At 54.3% G+C, this 20,349-nt stretch overlaps 1 protein-coding gene across 2 annotated transcripts in view; it reads right to left on the reverse strand.

Moving 5' to 3' along the window:
- The window catches only part of NDST1 (N-deacetylase and N-sulfotransferase 1), a 60,247-nt gene extending 44,339 nt beyond the window's left edge, over positions 1 to 15,908 (reverse strand). Inside the window, exon 1 of one of the 2 annotated variants that reach the window (XM_049109242.1) lies at positions 15,786 to 15,908. The gene's annotated coding sequence lies outside the window, so the exon portion shown is untranslated. Of the gene's footprint in view, positions 1 to 15,473; positions 15,565 to 15,785 lie in introns of those variants that run through there. The other variant, XM_049109244.1, reaches the window with a different exon arrangement.
- Positions 15,909 to 20,349: the final 4,441 nt, after the last annotated feature.

Below are 20,349 nucleotides of genomic sequence, written 5' to 3' on the forward strand. Positions count from 1 at the left end.
GAGCTCAGAATGTCTGAGCAACTGCTGCTCTGTCTAGGACTCGAGGGGAAAGGAGACCAGACACACTCAAACAGCATGTGCGCCTGGCAGGTTACAGCAAGAGTATGATAATAGGAAGACAAACAAAGCTCTCAGAGAGCCCACAAGACAGAGGCTGTTACAAACATCCGGGCAGGAGGCCAGGAGTCTAAGCAAAGGACATGGGAACAGAGGGAGGTGACAGATAGTAGGAAGGCGGCCTTGTGAGACCTTGGTCAAGTGCCTTGCTCTCTCTGGATCTCAATTTACCGGCTGTTAAGAAAAGTCCCTGGACTATCTCCAGAGCCCCCCTCCATCCCCCAAAACACTTGGACCCTGGGAAAACAAGCAATGCCTGGCTGCGAGCCCTGGGGTCTCTGAAATGTCCTTGGCCCTCCTGGCATGGCTCAACTGCTGAGAAACAGGCCTGCAAAAGCCCAGGGCCCAGCCGGCATGCCTGGGCACCAGTGAAGTGTGGGTCTTGAGGGGACCACATTCCTCTGCCCGTTGTCAACCTCTCCACGGCTCCACTGGAACAAGTACCACCCAGCCTGGACCTAGCCCAGAAACTGAGGGCACAGTCAAGTGCCCTGTGGAATGCCACTCCAGGCCTGCCCTGCCCCCACTGGCTCTGTGCAGAGCCCTATATGTAACTCAAGTCCCCTCAATGTCACCTGTCCCTCAAAGCCCCGCATTTACATTCCCTAAGGTCAGCCACTGGGATGTACAGACAAGAGAACCTGTAGGAGAACTTATGGGAAATCATCACTTCATCCCCAAGGGTCCCTATGCAAGGTGGAGGCTGCTCATGCCAAGTCCGTGAAGACCCTCAGCCAGAGAAGGGCAGGCAAGTCCAGTAGGGCCTGCCCTTAGTTCTCACTCTGGCAGGTAGAAGGGATCAGGGACTTACCAAGAGGACTCAGGCCAAGTCTCTACACTCACGGCTGCCCTCAAATCACATCTGTAACATGCTGATACTCAGTGACCTTCCATGGCTCCTGCTGCCACCAGGCAAAACCCCTTAACCTGACCAACTACATAGGTCACTATTACTAAGAGCCTGTTAACAGGGTATGGGAAGTGCCAGGGCCTTTGCTAAGTGTTTTGTACGAACTTTCTCATTTAACTCTCACTGCAACGCTGACACAGATGGTTGGCCCATTTTCACAAGTGAGAATATTAAGGCTCAGAGAGATCACATCACTGGCCCAGAGTCTCACAGCCAAGGGGCAGAGCATGGATTCACAGCCATACCTGGACTCCAGGCCCAAGTTCTAAACCACTGTGCGATACGGCATCCCCAAGTACACTTGCCCCCCCTCAGAACCCTGGGGCCAGCTCAACCCTTCTGTGTACGAGAGTGGAAACCAAGGCACAGAGTAAAAGCTCTCTCTATTGGCAGCAGAGCCAAGGCAAAGCCTGAGGCCTCCGGGGCTCCCCTCCACGCCCCACAAGAGCCACACTGGGCAGAAAGACTGGGACCACCATGACAATGAGTCCTCAGAATCTGCCTTTTCCCTCAAAATAGAAAAGCAGGAGCAGGTTTGCAAAGAGAGAAAAGAACAGGAACGGTCCAGGGAACATTTGTTCTTAGAGAACAGATTCTCAGAGTTCAGGAGGGTACCCCTCAGCCCCGTGCAGGATTCGCCTCCTTGACAGCAGGAATATGCAGGCTGGGGACCAATCTCTCCCCAAGCACCCCTCCACTCCAGCCAATGCTCCAACTTAATGCATCTGACCTGAAATCTCCATTTCTTTTCCCAAACCTGTTTGTACTGCAGCCTTTCCTCTAGTCCCTTAGGCCAGAATCCTTGCTGTGGACACCTCCTCCTCTCATCCCCCATGCCTAATCCATCAGCTTATCCTGTAAAATCGATCCAGAATCTGACCTCTGGTTGCCTCCTGCACAGTGGTCACACTGAGCCCTTCCACATCTGTGTAACTGTGGGAGTCTCCAGGCCAGGCATCCTGCTTCCACCTTCCAGTCTCTTCTCAGGTGGTGGCACACTCGATCCTTCCCAGATGTGTGCTGAAGCAAGTGTGACCTCAGCCCCAGCCCTTTGGCAGCTTTGCCTTCACTCATGCTGAACAGCAAAGACCTCTCAAGGGGGCAGAGGGACCTACTGTCTGCCCCTCCATGCTCCCTCCAGCCCCATCTCCTGCCCAGGATGGCTCTTCTTCCCATCCCAGCCACACCAGCCTTTTTCCTGCTCCTCAAACACACTCCACACCTTCCCTGTCACCTTTGTACTGCTGTTCCCTCTGCCTGAAATGCTCTTCCCCAGATACGTGGGGGCTCCCTCTCCCCCCTCCCTCATGGAGCCTGCTGTCTTAGCAGAGGTTTCCACCACCACCAAACACAACAGAACCACTTGCTCAAGTCAGTCCTCTCACCCAACCAAGCTTTATTTTTCTTCCAGGCACCCTTTGCCCCCAGACAAACAGCAAGTATTGAACTAGTATTTGTTGCTCTATTGATTCTATCCCACCACTACTAGACTGTCAGCCCCAAGTCCAAGACAGGGACTTGATCTGTTTTGTTCACTGCCATGTCCCAGGACAAGAAAAAGTGCCTGAATAAAGTAAATGCTTGGAAAAAAAACATAGTTGAATGAGGGACTGTTGCCTCCCTCATCTGAATGCATCTTTTGGTTTCTGCAGCCCCTGGAGACCAGTGTCACTTGGAGGCCAATCACCTGTGCCAGCTGAAACCCTGAGGGTTGTCACATGAACAGTTCCTGGCCAAATCTCCATCCTGTTCTGGGACAACCGACTGCTTGGTCAAGAGCAAGACTTTACCTTGGTCCCTGTCTGGTATCTTTGCCCACCCTTTTGGCCACTGGGGGAGAACTTCGGGCTCTGACAGCTGGGCTCAAGCCGCAGATTCACCCACCAGCAGGAGCAGGGACTCGGCTGCTTGCTCTCCCAGCGCCCCCCACCCCGCCCCCAGTGCTGCTGGGTCCTGGGTCCAGCATCTGACAAAGGTTGTCCCATGTTCTCAGCAAGAGGAGGCGGAGGAGGGCAGCCCAGTGCCACGCCTGCCCTTTTCCTGTTGCAGCAGGGCCATCAGAAGGAAGCTTTGTTTTCAGAATAAAGAGCATGAAGCCCAGTGCCAGGCGGAAACGGGCACCAAGAAGGCTGGCCCATCAGAGACAGTTTAAGGAAAAACAAAACAAAACAAAACAAAAAATGGGATGGAGAATGAGGGATAATTTGCACACCCAACCGGTTTCATGCCTCCAGGGTGACTGTGACGATGGTGGCTTCACTTTTCCAGGCCATAGCCTGGAGGTCGACCCAGACAATCAGACGATTGTCTTAGCTGGGTGATCTGGCATTGACCCTGCAGTAGGGACTGAGGAGTGTAGCCTTGCCTGGGAGTCAGATGACCTGAATCTGGGCCTGACTTTCTACACTCTTATGTGCGACACTGGAAGAGTCCCTTCTTCTATGCACCTCAGTTTACCCATCTGTAAGCAGCTTATCCAGGCCTGCACTGAAGCCTTAGATTGCCTACCATAGGACCACACAGTGGAGTACCCCTCAGCCTGTGGCCAGGCTAGACCTCTAACTACTCTGGGCTCAGGTCCTCCCTGTGGGGCCTGATACCCCAGGTATAGCCCCTGCCCACTCTGACCCAGGCTTCTCCCATGATTACCTGAAATATGTGAAAGCTGTCTGGGCCTGGCCTCACCCCCACCCAGACACTGGCACCTGTGCTCATCCCCTCTGTAATCCTCTCCAAGGATGGTTCATAAGGCCCTTGTAGCCATGGCTACCGAAAGGAACCCAGTATGTTAGCACACAGAGGGCAAAAGAGAAAGCCAGAGAGGGAAAGGGGCATGTTGATGCCACACAGCCCAACTGCCACCTGGGGTGTCTTCCCTACCAGCCCTGGGCTTCATGAGTTAAGACAGGGTCCTCAAAACCTATCTACAGAGCCCCACGTCTGAACCTTCTAGGAAGAGAGAGGTTGTACCTTAGACTAAAGGAACCAAAGATGAGGGACAGAGATCTACATGCAGTTTTTATAAGCTTCCCAGTGTTTGCTTGTACCCAGAATAACCACAACCTCTCAGCCAAGACCCTTTCCAGGAGGAGATAGCTTAGCTGGTCTCAGGGATGGTCAGGATTTCAACTGAAAGAGTGAAATAAACTTTGGATGGACAAACAGCTGGACAAAGGAGCTGATGGATAAAGCATGTGCTCTAGGAGCAGAATGAAGCAGAGAAAGGCTCGAAAGGGGGCCCAGTCCAGGAAACACCTGAACTGATGACCATCCCCTTCCCCCTGTCCCCCCCAGGACGTAGAGGTCTGGACTTGGTGCCATCTGGGGGCTGCTGATTCCCCACCTCCCTCCCTCCCCAGACCCCTCCAAGCCCCCTGGGAAAGCAAAACGTGAGACAGAGCTACAGGTGGAGTGTTCCTCTCTGAGGTTATATTGCAGCGTAAGGACAACACTTTCAGTGACTGTTTATCCACAGCTTAAGAAGCTGCCTGGGTCAGTGGCTAAGCAGCCACAGCTTATCTGGGAGGACTCAAGGGCCACAGGGCAGGCTGATCTGGAGCCCTCTATTAAATGGAACCTTTGCAGCTGGGGGGGGAGGGGGGCACCACTGCCACACCTTCATTCATAAAGTAAACACTTAATTTGCTCCTGCTGTATACACAGGCCTGAGCCTGAGCACAATGCTTCGAGCAGAGATGAGCCAGCCCCCTACCACCCTCCACCATTCTTAAAGAGCTCACAAAGCAGATGGACGAGGAACACCACCATATAACACAGGAGATAAAGCAGTCAGTGCCTTCAGGATAGGGTTACAAACTCAGACGCCCAGACTGCCAAAAAGACCAGGAGAGTGTGCGAAGAGCTCAGACTTGAGGTTTTCCGCTCTGCCAATTTGTGAGGTCAAGCCAGAAATTGGGATTTTTTTAGGTAAAATCTCCTCTTGGCAATTTACCCAAGTTTTGACATGGGCTAAGCAGAACATGCCCATGGGGCAGACGTGGCCTGCCAGTTTGTGGCCTCTGTTTTCTTGAAAGGGACACAGAACATGCTGTGAAGCTCAGTGGAAGCCAACTTCCCGGCAGCTGAAATCTCTGGGGAAGGCTTCAGGGTGTGTGGGGTGGAAGTGGAGAAAAGGATTGGTGTGGGCTGCAGGATAGGGAGGGCAGGGCACTCCTGGGAGGGAATCCTGGGGAGGGGTAGGCTGTCCCCAGGTGGCAGGAGGAGGGGCCACCTGCCCAGCAAACCTCCAGATTAAATCAATTGGCGGTGGCACAGCACAGGTTCGATTTCATCCCTGGAGCTTGAGGAACAGGTCAGCTAATGCAACAGCTCCATCAGAGGAAGAGACAATGGAGGACAAAACGAGGTTAAGAATCGTGTCCTGCCTGGCCAGGCCTGGCTGGTTACATAAGCCTGCCTCAGGATAAAGCCACGTTCAAGGCACCAGGGAGGGCCTGGGTTAGAGAGTCCGGGAAATACAGAGAGGGTTCTCCCTCCCTCCCTATCTACCCCTACTCTCCCACTTTCCTTGCAGCTCCTGGAAAGAACAACAGAGCACAGAGCTACAGGTGGAGACTAAGACCCCATGATAAGGCACTTAACAGGATCTCCGAGCTGGAACTAATTAATAATAGCACACTTTTACCAAGTGATTACTTTGTATCAGGCACTGGGATAAATTCTTCACATGGATTATCTTCTTTATAAGAGTCAGACCATGAGAAAACTATTATTATTACTCCCATTTTACAGGCAGGGAAAGTGAAGCATAGACACAGCAACTTACCCAAGGTCACAAAGCTCCCAAGTGAAGGATTTAGAACCTGACACTGCCCTCTGAGACTGCACCCTGAACCGTAGTGCTCTGCTGCCCCTGGGCTACTTTCTCCTGGAATACTACAACCCCGCTGCCTCGTCAGCAACCTTCTCACTGCAGTACATGCACGCAGCCTCCTGCCCTCCTGTCAGCACTTGGGGGGACACTGAGTCCTCTGACAACCTGATGAAACCTACAGACTCTCTGTGCAGAAAAAGAATGCAGAGAAATGCCGACAATATGTTGTGCATGATCTCAGGGGCACACAGACTCCTGCATTGGTGAGAACAGATGAGTCAAGATCATAGGATACTCAGGATCGAGAGACAGGAGGTGGCAGAGGAAGAGGACTCCCCCCAAACCCTCTGAGATGCCTCATATCTGTAAACATCCTAAACTACAGCTGCTTAAGTGCATAGGCATGGGTGCGAACCAGGGCTCGAGGCCGAGTCATCCCTTCAGGGCTGGGAGAATCAATCACAGAATCAATCACGACATACAATAGCCCTCGCCTCTGCACCCACTGGGTGTGACTCACAGCTCCCAGCTGCTGGGCAGACGGTGCACAGCTGGGCCATGGCATCTGGACGGGGGTGGCATCAGTAAGCATGCCATCCGGCCTCCTGCCCACCACGCAAGTCACCATCCGGTGAGCCCACCTCGCCGTAGACCAGCCCCGGCCTTGCTCTAACTCCACAGCTCTGAGTGTTTCCCAAGGAGACCCCTCCACAGCCCTTGTCCGCTTCCACGCCAGCCGGACCCAGGGGGTAGTAGGTCGAGACGACAGCCCCTTGCAAGACTCTAGAAGACCCAGGCCCCGGTGCCGAGACTTCTTCTGTCTCACCACGTGATCTCAAGTAGGCCCCCCCTGCCTCTCAGAGCCTCAGTTCCACCAATTGTAAAATGGGGAGACCACCCTATCAAGTCCTTCCCAGCCCAAAGCCCTGAGTATATAAACAGCGGCATCTGACAAGCTTCACTGAGCCCTGGGATCCTGTTCTCAGGAAGTTACATAAACATCCTTCAGAGAAACAAAAGTCAAACCTAAAGAATACTTTTTTTTTTTTTTACTACTTTTTTTTTGTCGTTGTTTAAAGGATATCAAGAAGCCCTTTTTATAGTCCAGCTTCTCCCATCCTCCTTCCATTGTTCCAAATATCCTCTCAGGACTTAGAAAACACACTTGGTTTCCGTCTGGGGTTCAGGCTTCTTGGTGTTCTTCCCTTGGAGGCCGCCCCGCCTTCTCTTTGGCAGCTTTCTGCCCAAGACACACCCGCCACTGCCCCCAGCGTCGCTCTGGGCCACCTCAAGGGCTAGGGCTACCCAGACTGCCTAATGTACAGGGCGGGGGAGGTTGGTGACAGGGACAGTTCTCAGGAAACAAACCCTTCCTTGGTCAGAACCAAGAGAACTCCGGGTTCTGGTCCCAATCATGACACCGTGTGTGGCCCTGTGTGGGCAAGTCCCTACTCCTTGGTCTCCCTCTGAGAAATGAAGAGGTTCCCACGCTGTGTCAGGAAAGCCCTCTAGCTCCTGGACTCCTTGGGGACACCAAGGCAGAACAGAGCAGCAGGCTAGACAGTGGGCTCCTGATCTTGACCCCCATTCCCACCCTTCCTGCTAGAACCAGAGGAGACCCATTCTTCTCTCTCTGATTTTTATCCCTTGCCCTGGCTGTGGCATCCTAAACTCAGCACTGAGTGAGTCTCTATGTGCCTCCAACGGCCATCCAAGAGACAGGAAGAATGACAGTGTCTGCAGTGGAGGCCCCAGTGCAGAGGCTTCAGCCCTAATCATCCCAACACAATCCCATCACCCTTGCCAAAACCTAATTCATTTAATATTATATGTATTCTTGCATCTTGAAAAAAACAACCTAAGTTGTGCCTGATAAATGAAAACTCCAAGACAATCCCCCACTTTCCTTCTTTCAAAGAGATCATGCTTCTAAGTTCCCCTACAGAATTCTGTTTTTTTTCTTTTTTACCCCTATAGAATTCTATAGAATTTGGGCTGAGCCACCCGAGCTGCCCAGTATTTTCATCTAAAGAATGGGGACAATAATAGTGCCTGCTTTATAGGATTATTCCTAGTAAGCACTGATAAGTTCTCAAAAAATGTTGACTGGTAATTATATAATCATCATCATTAAAATTATTGAGATGCTTAGAACCACTGGACTGGTGATAGCTAAGGCGCCTTAGCCCTCCCAGACCATGAATGACCATTGTAATCGCACACACGTACATGCACCCTTGTCCCCAGCACACATGCTTCTCTGAAGCAGGACCACGCTCTCTGCCTGACTCCAGCCTCAGAACATAGCTGGCTTGTTCCTGGCATCTACCTTTGCCACCCACAAAGCTCCCCACCCATCAAGTCTCCTGATCCTGCCTTCCTCAAGTGGCCCCAGCACTGTCTCCTAGAATTGGGTTGGAGTTCTACTGAACCTTATTACTGTGTCATAAGGTTGTTTTCTGGAGATGGGAGGCTGTTACAAGATGGTGGCTCCTGAAGACAGAGTAGAGAGAAATTGGGTTTTCTCTGGGTCTTTGACATTTGCTGAATGTCTGAGTACGCTGAGGGCCCAAGGAGAGAAGCTTCTTCTTCTTTTGAAATTATCTAACCAAGTGTCTCTTGAACTTTAGCATGTACCTGAATCACTTGGAGGCTTCTTAAAACCAACTGGTGGGGGCAGCCCCAGTGGCTCAGTGATTTAGCGCTGCCTTCAGCCCAGGGCCTGATCCTGGAGACCTGGGATCGAGTCCCACATCGGGTTCCCTGCATGGAGCCTGTTTCTCCCTCTGCCTGTGTCTGTGTCTTTGCCTCTCTCTCTCTCTCTCATAAATAAATAAAATCTTAAAAAAAAAAAAAAAAAAAAAACCAGCTGGTGGATCCCTCCTCACCCTACCATCCCAGTTTCTGATTCAGTAGGTCTGGGGTGGGGCCAGATATTTTGCATTTCCAGCAAGTTCTCAGGTAATGCCGATGCTACTCCTCCAGATAACAACTTAGAGAACCATGGACTTAACGTGCTGGTGAACAGAGAAGAGCTCTCATGAGTATGAGATGCTAACACTCCTGAAAAAGCATGAGCAGGAGCTGCCTTGATCTAAAGGGAGAAGGAAGAGAATCCGGGCAGAGAGTGAGGCATGAGTGAAGGCCCTGTGATAATGACATTCGTTTCTCCACCTGGCCTCTGCCTGGGCAGGTAGCGCAGACCAGGGGTGGCTGCCACTGCGCAATTACAGCAGACCTCCGCTGCCCGCCACCGCAGACCTGCCCAGACAGGTGGATCCATGGCCGGCCTGGGGGTGATGAGAATCCCCACCCCACCTCACACAGCCAGGCTTTAGGTGTGAATGAGGCCAGAGTCTCCGCCACGGCTCAATCACGTGAGCGCTGGGATTCTGCTCCACACCTCTAGACACGATCCCATCCATCTTGGCGAGCTCTGAATGTTTCCTCACTTCCAGGCCTCACAGAACAAGTCAGCTTCATCTTGCGAGAGCAGCCCCTCAGAAATCAACAGACCGCAATGGTCATCCCCCGAGCCGAGTCTGCACCTGCCCGGGCTGAGCCATCCACTCTGCCAAGCCCTGGTTGCCACCTCTGCTAACAGGGGGTGATACTAGCACCTATCTCCTACTGCTGTTGGGAGGATGAAATGAGCTCCGTGGCCAACAACATCGCCAACTGCAATAATAACCATAACTAACATGGACTGAGCTTGTAGTTAAGCATGTACCCTCCATTATCTTTCTAAATGCTGTCCAATGGGGACAATTATGATCCCCTCCGTACAGATGAAGATACTAAAGAGCTTGCCCGAGGTCCCACAAGTAGGAGATGGCCCAGCAAGGATCTGAACCCAGACCGTCTGGTTCCAGAGCCTAGCTCCCAGCTTCTGCTCTGTCTGTGTCCTAGTCACCTGCCTCCAGGCCTACACTAGGGTCACCTCTCCCTGCCATCAGCCTGTCCTCGTTCCCAGGGCACAGGGAGGCTAGGTGAGAGGCCTCTGAAGGCTCCAGCCCAGTGTGCACAATCTGGGGTATGGGTCCTTCATCTTGAGGACGGCCTCAGGACTGGCCAGCCAGGCTAAATTAATTGGCACAAGTTTTAGATACCATTCAACATGGCCACCAGGGAGGAAACTGAGCCTGCAAGACTTGAGCACCTTCACCCTGATGAAAGGAGAGAAGAAAAACAGGTGTAACCAAGAGAAGTTATCCTGTCAGGCTTCCTGGATAAGAATGCCAGCTCCCACACCCCATGCAAATTGCCCTGACTCCCTGGGCCTCAGTTTCCTCTTCTGAACAAGCCTTCTCAGGCTACTAGACAGCAAGTTCAGAAATTCAAACTCCAAGGATTCTTCCCTTCATCTCTGAAAGGACAGGCCACCCCCTAGGTATAAACAATAACAACCCTATCTATTATCTTTGAAGAGCTCCTACTTATGGACTGTTAGTCTGGACAAGGCATTGATCTGTTCAACTCTCCTAGGACTATTACTTCCCTCATTTTGCAGTTGAGAAAACCAATGCCCCAAAGGGAGTTAAGATTTAGGTAATTTCCTCTAGATCCCACAGCTAATGGTGGCATAGCTGGGATTCAAACCTATAACCTTTAACTCTACTCTGCAATGTTGTCTACCCGCACTGGTGTAGAAATGGCCCACGTGCAGCCCCTGCCTTCAAAGCATGGAGCCTACAAGAAATGAGACATGTCCTTTAAAAAATCAGAATTCAATGCCAGGTGTGTGAAGGGCCCAATGAGGGGGCCATATGACATGCTCTGCCTATGCCAAAGCAGGGAGCAGGCAATGCCAGCTCTGTGGCATTAGAGATGACTGTATAGAGGAGATAACACTGGAGTTGGGCCCTAGTGGGGGAGGACTTGGGGGGGTCGGTGGTGAGGGGAGGTGACTGGAGTGTAGCATCCTCACCAGGAACAGAGATGCACACTGGGGAAGGGATGGGTACATGCAGGGAGGAAAAGGGGGCAGGTTCTGCTTGAGGGTTGAGGGGCCATGGGAGATAGGGCAGCAGCTAACATAACATGGGCTACCTCCCATCTCTGCCCTCAAATAAATAAATGCTCATTTGCAACGTATATTTTAAAGTTAGATGAATCCAATCTGTATCAAGAAATAGAACACGTAGAAATTAAAAGGGCTAGAAGGCAACTTAATATGAACTCTCCCCCATCTAAAAAGAGCTTTGGTTCCCTCTGGGACTCCTTTGGTGGCAGTCTGGCTCTGGCCCCAAGGCCACAGTCCTAGACAGTTATGTCCATACCTTCTACAAAGCTCCAAACCTCCAAGCTGAAGCTAATGGGCAGAACTTTGTAGGCGTACTGGAGAGGCAGGAGAAAGCACCTCTCCTGGTGACTGCCCCCTCTTCCTGCCACCAGACCAGGAGACCCTGCTTTAACCTTTACTGCAGGGAAGGAGGGGGATAGCCCTGCCCCCACCCCAGCCTTCCCACCCCTTGCTTTCAGACCCACTAGCCCTTCCCTCCAGCTCCTACTGATTCAGACTGATTCATGATTCAGCCTTTTTTCCACATATTTGAGGAAAGAGAGACTGAACCCATTTCACAGACTGGGAAAAGGAAGCAGAGGGTTTCCAGCCCTCTGTGAAACCACAGTCCCCAGCATCCCGGGCTCTGGCAGCTGATCCAGATGCCCTGAGGGGCCCCTGGAAGGTCAGCTGTGCTAAGTGGATTCCACGGGTAAGGACTCTCCCAGGGAGAGCACTGCAGGCCAGGCAAGTATGGGGAACTTCCCAAGAAGCACAGGAAGGGACCACTCTGAAGAGCTATGAGAAAAACAGGGGGTGGAAGTGGGCCGAGCACCACCCCAGCTGCTGAGATTCTTGAGAGAAAAAGGGAACTGAGAGAGGTCACCCAGGCCTGACCCTGCTGGTACACTCCTTCTACACCCTCTCCCACCCTCCTGTCAAACTGAATACCTTTAGCAACGGAGCCCTTACGTCCTCCCCAGGCATCCTATTCCTCTGTTAGCCTCCTGTTACCCTTGGTGTTATCTCTGCCCTCGGAACGCACAGGACAAGACTATGCCCTCTGCTCCCAGAGAGCCCCACAGGGGTTCGAAAGTAGTGACATGGCCACTTAAGGGTCCTTCCCCAAACCTTAGGTCACCTATAATGACCCTGATCCCCAAGGCAGCTACAAAATCCTGCAGCCGCCCCCTCCTTTCCTCAATCCCATGGTCTGAGTCGGGCTTTGGTTAGCTCTCTGCTGGACCACAATTAGCACCATCTCTGAACTGGTCTCAAACTACCAGTCTTGCCATCATCTTTGGCCAAATGACCTCTGATTGGAACAGCACAGTAGGGCAGAAACAGTTCCAGCCTGCGTTCCAATACAGTTCTATAAGTGACTCAACCCCTCTGAGCCTCCATTTCCCCATCTGAAAATGGGACAGGGCTGGGGGTTCCTAGCGGCAGCAGCCACTTTGCAGGGGTACTGTGAGATTTCAATGGGCCGTCTGTAAGGAGCCTGGTACAAGACACAGTAACAGGCATCGACTCAGTGAGCTGCTTACAACCCTCTGCCCTGTCCACCGCTACAGAATAAAATCCAAACTTCTGAGCAGGATGCTGCAAACTCCCTACAACCCAATCTTGCCTCCCATTTGCTCCCCTTCCCATAGCGTGCATCCTCATAAACACTTCCTCCCCCAGGAAGCCCAGCCGACATCAACAACCAAAAGAGCTTTTCCCCTCTACTGACCTTCCAAAGCCCATCTATCACTGACCACGTCCTGCCTCTTTACCATCAGTGATCCTTGTCTTCCCTCCCCCACCAGACCAGCAGTCTCTCCACTGAGAAACAAGCGGCACCTCATCCCATTTCATTTCCCCATCACCCCACTCCGCAGACAGTTTCCATACATATTTAACAAATTACCCTAATGTTCCATTTCACGTAAAGCACGTCCAAGTCCTCCAAACAGTCCAGATATTTCAAGCCATACCCAAAACCAAATTCCAAGCCAGGACAAGTCTGCCCAGTCTCTAGGGACTTGTAGGCCTGGCTTTGGTCCCCAAGTATGGAAGACAGGTCAAGCAGGCCCAAAGCCCAGAGCAGAGAGAGCTCAGGGCTGCTGAGCCCAGAGACTATTTTCTGTATTTCTCTGATGCAGGGTCTCTCAGTTGGCCCCTGGGCCAACCCCCGGTGTATGACTCCATACTCGACCGCATCCTCAAGTTGTTATTTAAAATTGTTTCTTGCATGCCCCTTGTTGACGGGAGGCTCACTACCTATCTTTTCTTGCTTGCTGGCTCCCTCCCTTCACCTGTTGATTCTCCCAGAGGCCTCTCTTCCTGCTCAGATCGTGATGATAAGGACCATCTGGCCACATGTCAAGGGTCATCCCCACCCCTCAGGACTCCTTTCGGTCGTCCAGCCCCTCCACTCATTGCCCCAGATTTCTGAGTCCCGCCAAAGTCCAGCTAGTAGTGGAATTTCCACTACTCTTGTTCCTACATGCTGACAGTGATCTGCCAGCGCAGGAGGGCCCCCTATTCGTGGAGTCTAGCAAAGGCCTACAGACCCTGCAAATCCCAGATGCAGTGCTGGCACAGCCCTCGGAGCAGCAGTAATGCACAAATTTGCATCTCCCAAGAACTTTTATCACCTACCCTACTCCATTGTTTTAAGATGTCATTTATTAACTAGCAAGCTGTTTTCCTTTAAAAAAGAAAATTACTCAGGGCCCCCAATCAGAGTCTGATCAGCAGTCATAAGATGGTACCCCCACTAAAAAATTGAGCCAGCACAAGGCACTAAAGCCAGTGGAAGTCTGGGTCACCCCACACATTCACTTACTGGCCTACAATGTGTCCTAGGCTCAGAAACCCCATATACACATGCAATTTCCAATAGGGTTCTATAATCCTGACACTGGCTCAAAGTCTGCCCCCATTACTGTCCTCAGGGACCTCTGGGGCTGGCGCACCTTGAGGAGCCCATACATTTAGCAATAAGGAGGACCCTGTTGATGATTCACACAAGACGACACCTGGGATATAAATCCCTTGGCCTTAGGTCTCTCATTGCCCCAAGGGCTCCACTTTTTTGGCCCTACCTCTGCCCCCTGCTGATCTGAAAGTGACCTGGCCTGAACGGAGATGAAAGGCTCTGCCGTCCCCTGGGTGCTGGAGAGAGGCCTGTTGACAAAGCCTCCAGCTGTCCCTAGCTGGAGCCAGGGAGACCGGCTCCTCCCTGCACCACTCGCACTGGGAGAGCATTCTGGCCACGGACCCAGGCAGCAACAGAAGTTGGACCATCATAGAGCTCCAGGCCCAGGCTCCAGTGGACTTCCCCTCTGCTCCAGCTGCGCACAATAACAAGAGCCAGGGCACAAGAGCTCACCCTGCACCAGTACCAGGCAGGAGGAGCATCATCTGGGGGCAAGAGCAACAGGGAAAGGGGACAAGAGTCCTCATAATTTCAACTGCAAGTGACAGTGTCAGCTCAGTCACAGCGGGACCTTACAGAGCTCTGTAGCTGAGACCAAGGCTGGGGGAGAGAGTCAAGTCCAAGCTCCTCTGCCACTTTCCATGCGTGTGACCTTTACCATCTCGTGCCTCCGTTTCTCCCTTTGTGAAATGTGTTCAATAGTAAAGTGGGAGAATTGATTTAAAAATGTATGCAAAACAATTAGCCCAGCGCCTGGCACATAGGAAACATGCGGTAAATACTTGTTGAATACCAGCATGCCGCCGTTGACTGAGGCACCACAGGTTCTCATTTCATCCTTATTCTAGAAGATACACTCTATTTGCCCCATTTTACAGGTGAGGAAACCGAGGTGAGGGGAAGGTGAGGAATCAGCCCAAGGTCACAGAGCTGGGAAGTGACAGACGCCCAGGTCAGTCCCCACCTCCGACGGGGGGGCCGTGCTGCCGAGGCCACTCGGAGTGGCTGGGGGTTGGCGGGGAGGAGTCCGGCGCCGGGCCCGGCGGGGGTGGGGTTCCGGATCCCCGGGCCGGCGTGGCTCCCGGCTGACCTGCGTGCTCGGGTCCAGGACGGCAGGGCCCGGAGGCCGGTGCCCAGATCCCCGGCCCGGCCCGGCCCGGCCCGGGGCGGCGAGGAGCAGCGCTCGGACCCCGGCTCCCGGCGCCGGACGGAGGAAGGGAGCCAGAGACCAGGCCGCGCACGGCCCCGGGAAAACCGGTCGGGCTGCCTGGCGGTGCCCCGAGCGGGACCCGGCCTCCAGCCCCCTCCCTCGCCAGACAAAAGTTTCCCCTGTTCGGGAGCGGCGAGGGGGAGGGGGCATTCCTCGCGAGTGACATTATCCGTGACCTACAGCTGCCGCGCTGCCCTCGCCCGCACCGGCCTGCCCCGGCCCCCGCCCGGCCCCCGCCCGGCCCCCGCCCGGCCCCGGCCCCGGCCCCGGCCCCCGCCCCCGCCCGGCCCGCGCCGCCCCCACCCTTTGTGCTCCCGCGGGGTGCGCGGCCCCGCAGCCTGGCCCGCCCGCCCGGCGCCCGCCCGCACCGAACTCGCGCCGCGGCCGCCGGGCCCCTCGCGGCCTGCACGCCCGGCTCGGCCCCGGCGGCCCCGCGGCGGGGGACGGACGGCCCCGGGCCTCGCAGCCCCTCACCTGCCCAGGCCGGGGCGGCCCCGGGGGCGGAGGCGCTCCGTGCCGCGGCCGTGCGGGCGCCGCGGGCTCTGGCCCCCCGGGCTGGCCCCCCCCGCCGCCGCCGCCTCCCGCCGCTCGCTCCGCTCCGCTCCCCGCCGCCGCCGCCGCCTCCCCCGCCCCGCCCCGCCCCTCCCCTCCCCTCCCCTGCGCCCGCCGGCGCCCAGCCCCCGCCCCGGCCCCGGCCCCGCACCCGCACCCGCCCCGGCCCCGCACCCGCCCCCGCAGGCCGCCCGCCCGCCCGCACCCCTGCGCCCCGCCGGCCGCGGCGCCTACCTCCCCGAAGCGCGGCCGCGGGAGCGGGGCTCGATCCCGTGATGGAGCGTGGGTGCCGGCCCGAGATCGGCTCCCGAGGCCGCGGCGGCCGGCGGGCGTGCGGCGAGCGCCCCGGGGCGGGGGCGGGGCGGGGCGGGGGCCGGGCCGGGCCGGGGCGGGGCGGGGCGGGCCGGGGCTGCCGCGGGGCCGGGTCGCTCGGCTTCCCCCGGGCTCTCCCGCGGCTCTCCCGGCCGATCCGGGGCTGCTCGGCGACCACGTGACGCGGCTGCCTGTGACCCCCGCCTCCGAGCGGGCGGGGGCGGGGGCCGGGGCCGGGCCGGGGGCGGGGGCCGGGGCCGGGGCCGGGGCGGGGGCGTCAGATGCGGGACCCACGAGGGCCCGGGGCGGCTGCCGGGCGTCCGGGAGGCGCCGACCCCGGGGAAACAAAGCCCGGGGGAAGCCAACAAGTTATTCGAGGTCAAAGAGGGAGCAGCGCTGGGGGTGGGAGAGGCTTCGGAGAAAACCAGGGAGACAAAGACCCTCGCCCGCCGCGCCTCCGGGCCCCCCACCCCCGGGAGCGACCTGGCCCGCCCGAGGGGGGCCTCCCGGCTCTGCGGCCGCTGGGCGTAGGACCACCCGCCAGGGCCTCCCCGACGGCTCCCCACCACCAGGTCTCTGCCAGGGTGACCCCTCCTGAGCTCCTGGGCAGGCCCTTCCCCACCCCACCTTTGCCCTGACTCTCGAAAACCCCTTTAGTCCCTTTATCATGATTATCTGGTTCATTTACTGGGCTCATTGTTTACTAGGATGTCATCTCCCCCAACAAGTTGTTCCCAGCTGAATCCCCAGCGCCTGCCTGGCGCAGAACAGGCGGATGAAGGGGTGGATGACCTTGTAAGGATTTCTTCTCTCACTGAGCCTCAGTTTCCCATCCCCAGGGTCACTTCACCCATCTCAAGGACCCTGCAAGTTAGGCAAGACTATGGTTGTCATCTTCTTTAAACGGATGAGGCCCAGAGAGATGCGATGATTTCTGGGAGTCTCACAGAGAGCTGAGTGGGGACTGTGCTCAGATCTCACTGCTCTAGACGAGGGGCGGGGGGCGGCTTTTTGCCCTCTATGAACCATCCTGAATAATGAGAGATGGGGCAGGGGGAGGGGAGATTTAATAAGTGAGCCTTAAGGACCTTGCTGATGATGTGGATCAATAGGCCCCTCCCCTGGAGATCCTCACTCTGTGGACCTGGGGTGAGGCTGGGGCAAATTCGGAAAATACTAGATTGGTAGTTTCCTAAGGATCTTTTGAGGCTCAAGATTAACTGTAGGAACAAAGCTCAAAAAGCCTATGAGCAGCCAGAGCAGAGCCAAGAGAGGTAGAAAAGCCAAGCTGGAAATACGGGAGTATTTCCCCTGGGGGGAAGGGGTTTTCAGCCAGCGCACTCCTGTCTGAGAGGGAGAAAGATGCTGAGGCCCAAAGAGGTGCTGGGGGATAGGACTGGGTGCCTGACTCCTATACATGTGCCCAAGTGACAGCTTTGGGTGGATACCATCAGGCAGGAATGAGCCTAACAGTGGTGGTCATAGGCCCAAACTGCAGGCCATGTTCAAAGATGGGCTTGCGATTTCTCAGTGCATATTTCAGCCTTGCCACCAGTTTGGCCTGGGAAATCGGCATCCACCAGCAAATTATCTTTTGTGCTCTATGTTCCTGTGGTCAAGGATTTAAAAGTCCTTGAAGATGCTCTGAGTCCTAGGCAGGATAAACAAGCCTGCTAGAAACTTACTCATGCTAATCTCGGCTTTAGAAGACCATTTCCATCCACATGAAGTCCCATGAGCATCTTCTCTGTGCCAGGCCCTGAGCTCCTGGTAAGGGAGAAGCAGGGTTGAAAGAGACTGAGGTCTGCACTCAAGAATTATGCAGGCATGTTTGGAGATGATCGGCATGCCCCCCGACCCCGCCCTCACGTTCAGGGGCTGGCAAAGCTGAGTGCCTCCTGAGGAGGCCCAGGGCGAGTGCTACGGCCTACAGCAAGAGGAGGGCAGAATGGGGGAGCTTTGGGGAAAGGCAGCCTCAGAGCAGAATCAGAAGGAATGAGTGGGATTGGGGTGGGGAGAAGGACATGCTTTGCACAAGAACAGCCTGTGCAAAGGCCACATGGAAAATGCTCAGGAAAAGCTGAGTGTCACATGGGTGGGAGGCAGGGGGCAGGAGGAGAAGGATGGAGGTAGCAAGAAGGAAAGAATGGGCAAGAAAACTGGAGAGGTGGGTTAGGAGCAGATGATAGGTGACCTCTTGAGAGAAGCTCTGCAGATCGGCCATTATCTTGAGGGCCTGATGGAGCAAAAAGGCTCTCCGCAGGTGAAGGAGGTAGTCAGAGCCATGCTATGCAAGGGGAAGGGAGGCCAGTCAGGTCACAGAGCCATCCTCCTGCCCAAGCTGATTGAGATCTGACATCACATTAATGGAGTAGCAAATCCAAAGCATTTGTGTGTGTGTGTGTGGGGGGGGGTGTAACAGTGAACTGGGGTAACCCCCTATCACTGATAGCTACCTCTTCCTACTCTTTCACATCTTCAGCATTGCTGTTCACCAAGCTGGCCTCAAGGCCTTCCAGTTCAGTGTCACCCAGAAAGCCTGTAAGGAGGCAAGCCCCAGGCCAACCAGGGAATTTGCCTCCGTGGGACTAGATGAAGCTGATCTGTATTTCTAACCACACCCCAGAAAGTTCTGAGGATGGCTGTCAAGATGTCCTGCTCCGCCATTCCTTTAGGAACCACCTACACTTGTCAGAGCTACAGGGACTTTCTTTGTGCTGACAACTCCCCCTGCCCAGACCCCCTCCTCAGCCCCAGGTGGCCTCTCCACTGCCCACTTGATATGTCCCTTGGCTGTCCCAAGGTCATCTTTATCCAATTCCACAAGTGAGAAGCTGAATACATTTCTTCCATCCAGATCTGCTTCTCCCTCTCCTCCTGTGTCCCCAAATCACTTGTGCAGTCCAGACATCTGACACCAGCCCCTTGTCTCTGCATCTCATCCATGAGCCAGTCCCATTGGTTCTGCCTTCAGGTTTGTTTTTAATCTAATACAACCCCATTTCTTCTTCTTTACCACTGCCACCCTAGTCCAAGCTGCCATCTTATCTCTGCCATAGTCCATGTCCACACACAGTCTCTTAACTGCTTTCTCTCCTTCCCTCCCACTTTCCTGTCTCTGATGCAACCTTATCGTGCTCATTTCCTACTTAAAACTACCAATGGCTTCCCATTGATCTTAGGATAAATTCCGTACCTTGATGTCCAACCTCACCTCTTATCCTTAATGGTATGCCCCACCTTCCCTTTTACTTGACTAATTATTTAGTCAAGTAAATAATTACTGAGTGTGGACTCAGCCAGACTGCCTGGGTTTGAATGCTGGCCTTTCCACTATAAGCTGTGTGACCTTGGGCCTGTTTGTCAACGTTTCTGTGCTCAGCTTCCATATCTCTAAAACAGGGAGAATAATATTACACTTCACGGGGTTTTTGTGAGAATGAAATGAGTTAAATATGTAAAGCCCTCAGGGTGGTGTCTGTCACATGATGAACACTATATATAAGTGTTACACATTAATTGTGATCCTTTAGGTCTCAAGCCAAATTTCATTTCTTCCCGGGGCTTTCCCTACACCCCTAATCCAAATCAGGCTTCCTTGTCTCTGTGCCACATCCCCCTCTCCATCACCGTTGTAATTACTTATCCACTGCCCATCTCTCCCCCTGGAATGTGAGCTCCATATGGGGAGGCCCTCAATTGTCTCAGATGCCCCTGAGCCCTACCACCCCACTTAGCACCGGGCAGAGCGTAGGCAACTCACTCACATTTGCTAACGAAACAGGTGAAATGAAATTCAACAGATTCAGCACCAAATATATACAATCTACCTACAAAATGCTCATCAATTGTACTTTATTCATTTACTTATTTGACTTTCTTTTTTTTTAAAGAGAGGGAGCACCATGCCATGGTGGAGGGGCAAAAAGAGAGGGAGAGAATCTTAAGCAGACTCCCACTGAGCAGCAGAGCCCAAGGCAGGGCTCGATCTCACCACCCTGAGATCAAGACCTGAGCTGGGGGACTCTTGGGTGGCTCAGGGGTTGAGCACCTCTTTTTGGCCCAGGGAGTGATCCTGGAGTCCCGGGATCGAGTCTCGCATCCAGCTCCCTGCATGGAGCCTGCTTCTCCCTCTGACTGTGTCTCGCCTCTCTCTGTGTCTCTCATGAATAAATAAATTAAAAATATTAAAAAAAAAAAAAAAGCAAACGAACAAGACAAAACCTGAGCTGAAATCAAGAGTCAGATGCTTAACCGACTGAGCCACCCAGGCACTCCTATTTGACATTTTAGTACCTCTCCGATAGTCTGCCTCATGCCATCCTTAGGGGGGAGGACAAGTAGAGGGACACATAGATGAACAAGAAGAGGTGGCCCCTGTGCATAGGAATGCAGAGGAATGCATAGTCCACTTTAGAGAGGACAAGTCAATGCAATGGTAAGATGTTGTTACACGGGCCTGTAACAATTTTGTTTCCCCGGGAGG

This window comes from Canis lupus, chromosome 4 (genome assembly GCF_003254725.2).
Source record: "Canis lupus dingo isolate Sandy chromosome 4, ASM325472v2, whole genome shotgun sequence".
Classification (NCBI taxonomy): Eukaryota; Metazoa; Chordata; class Mammalia; order Carnivora; family Canidae; genus Canis; species Canis lupus.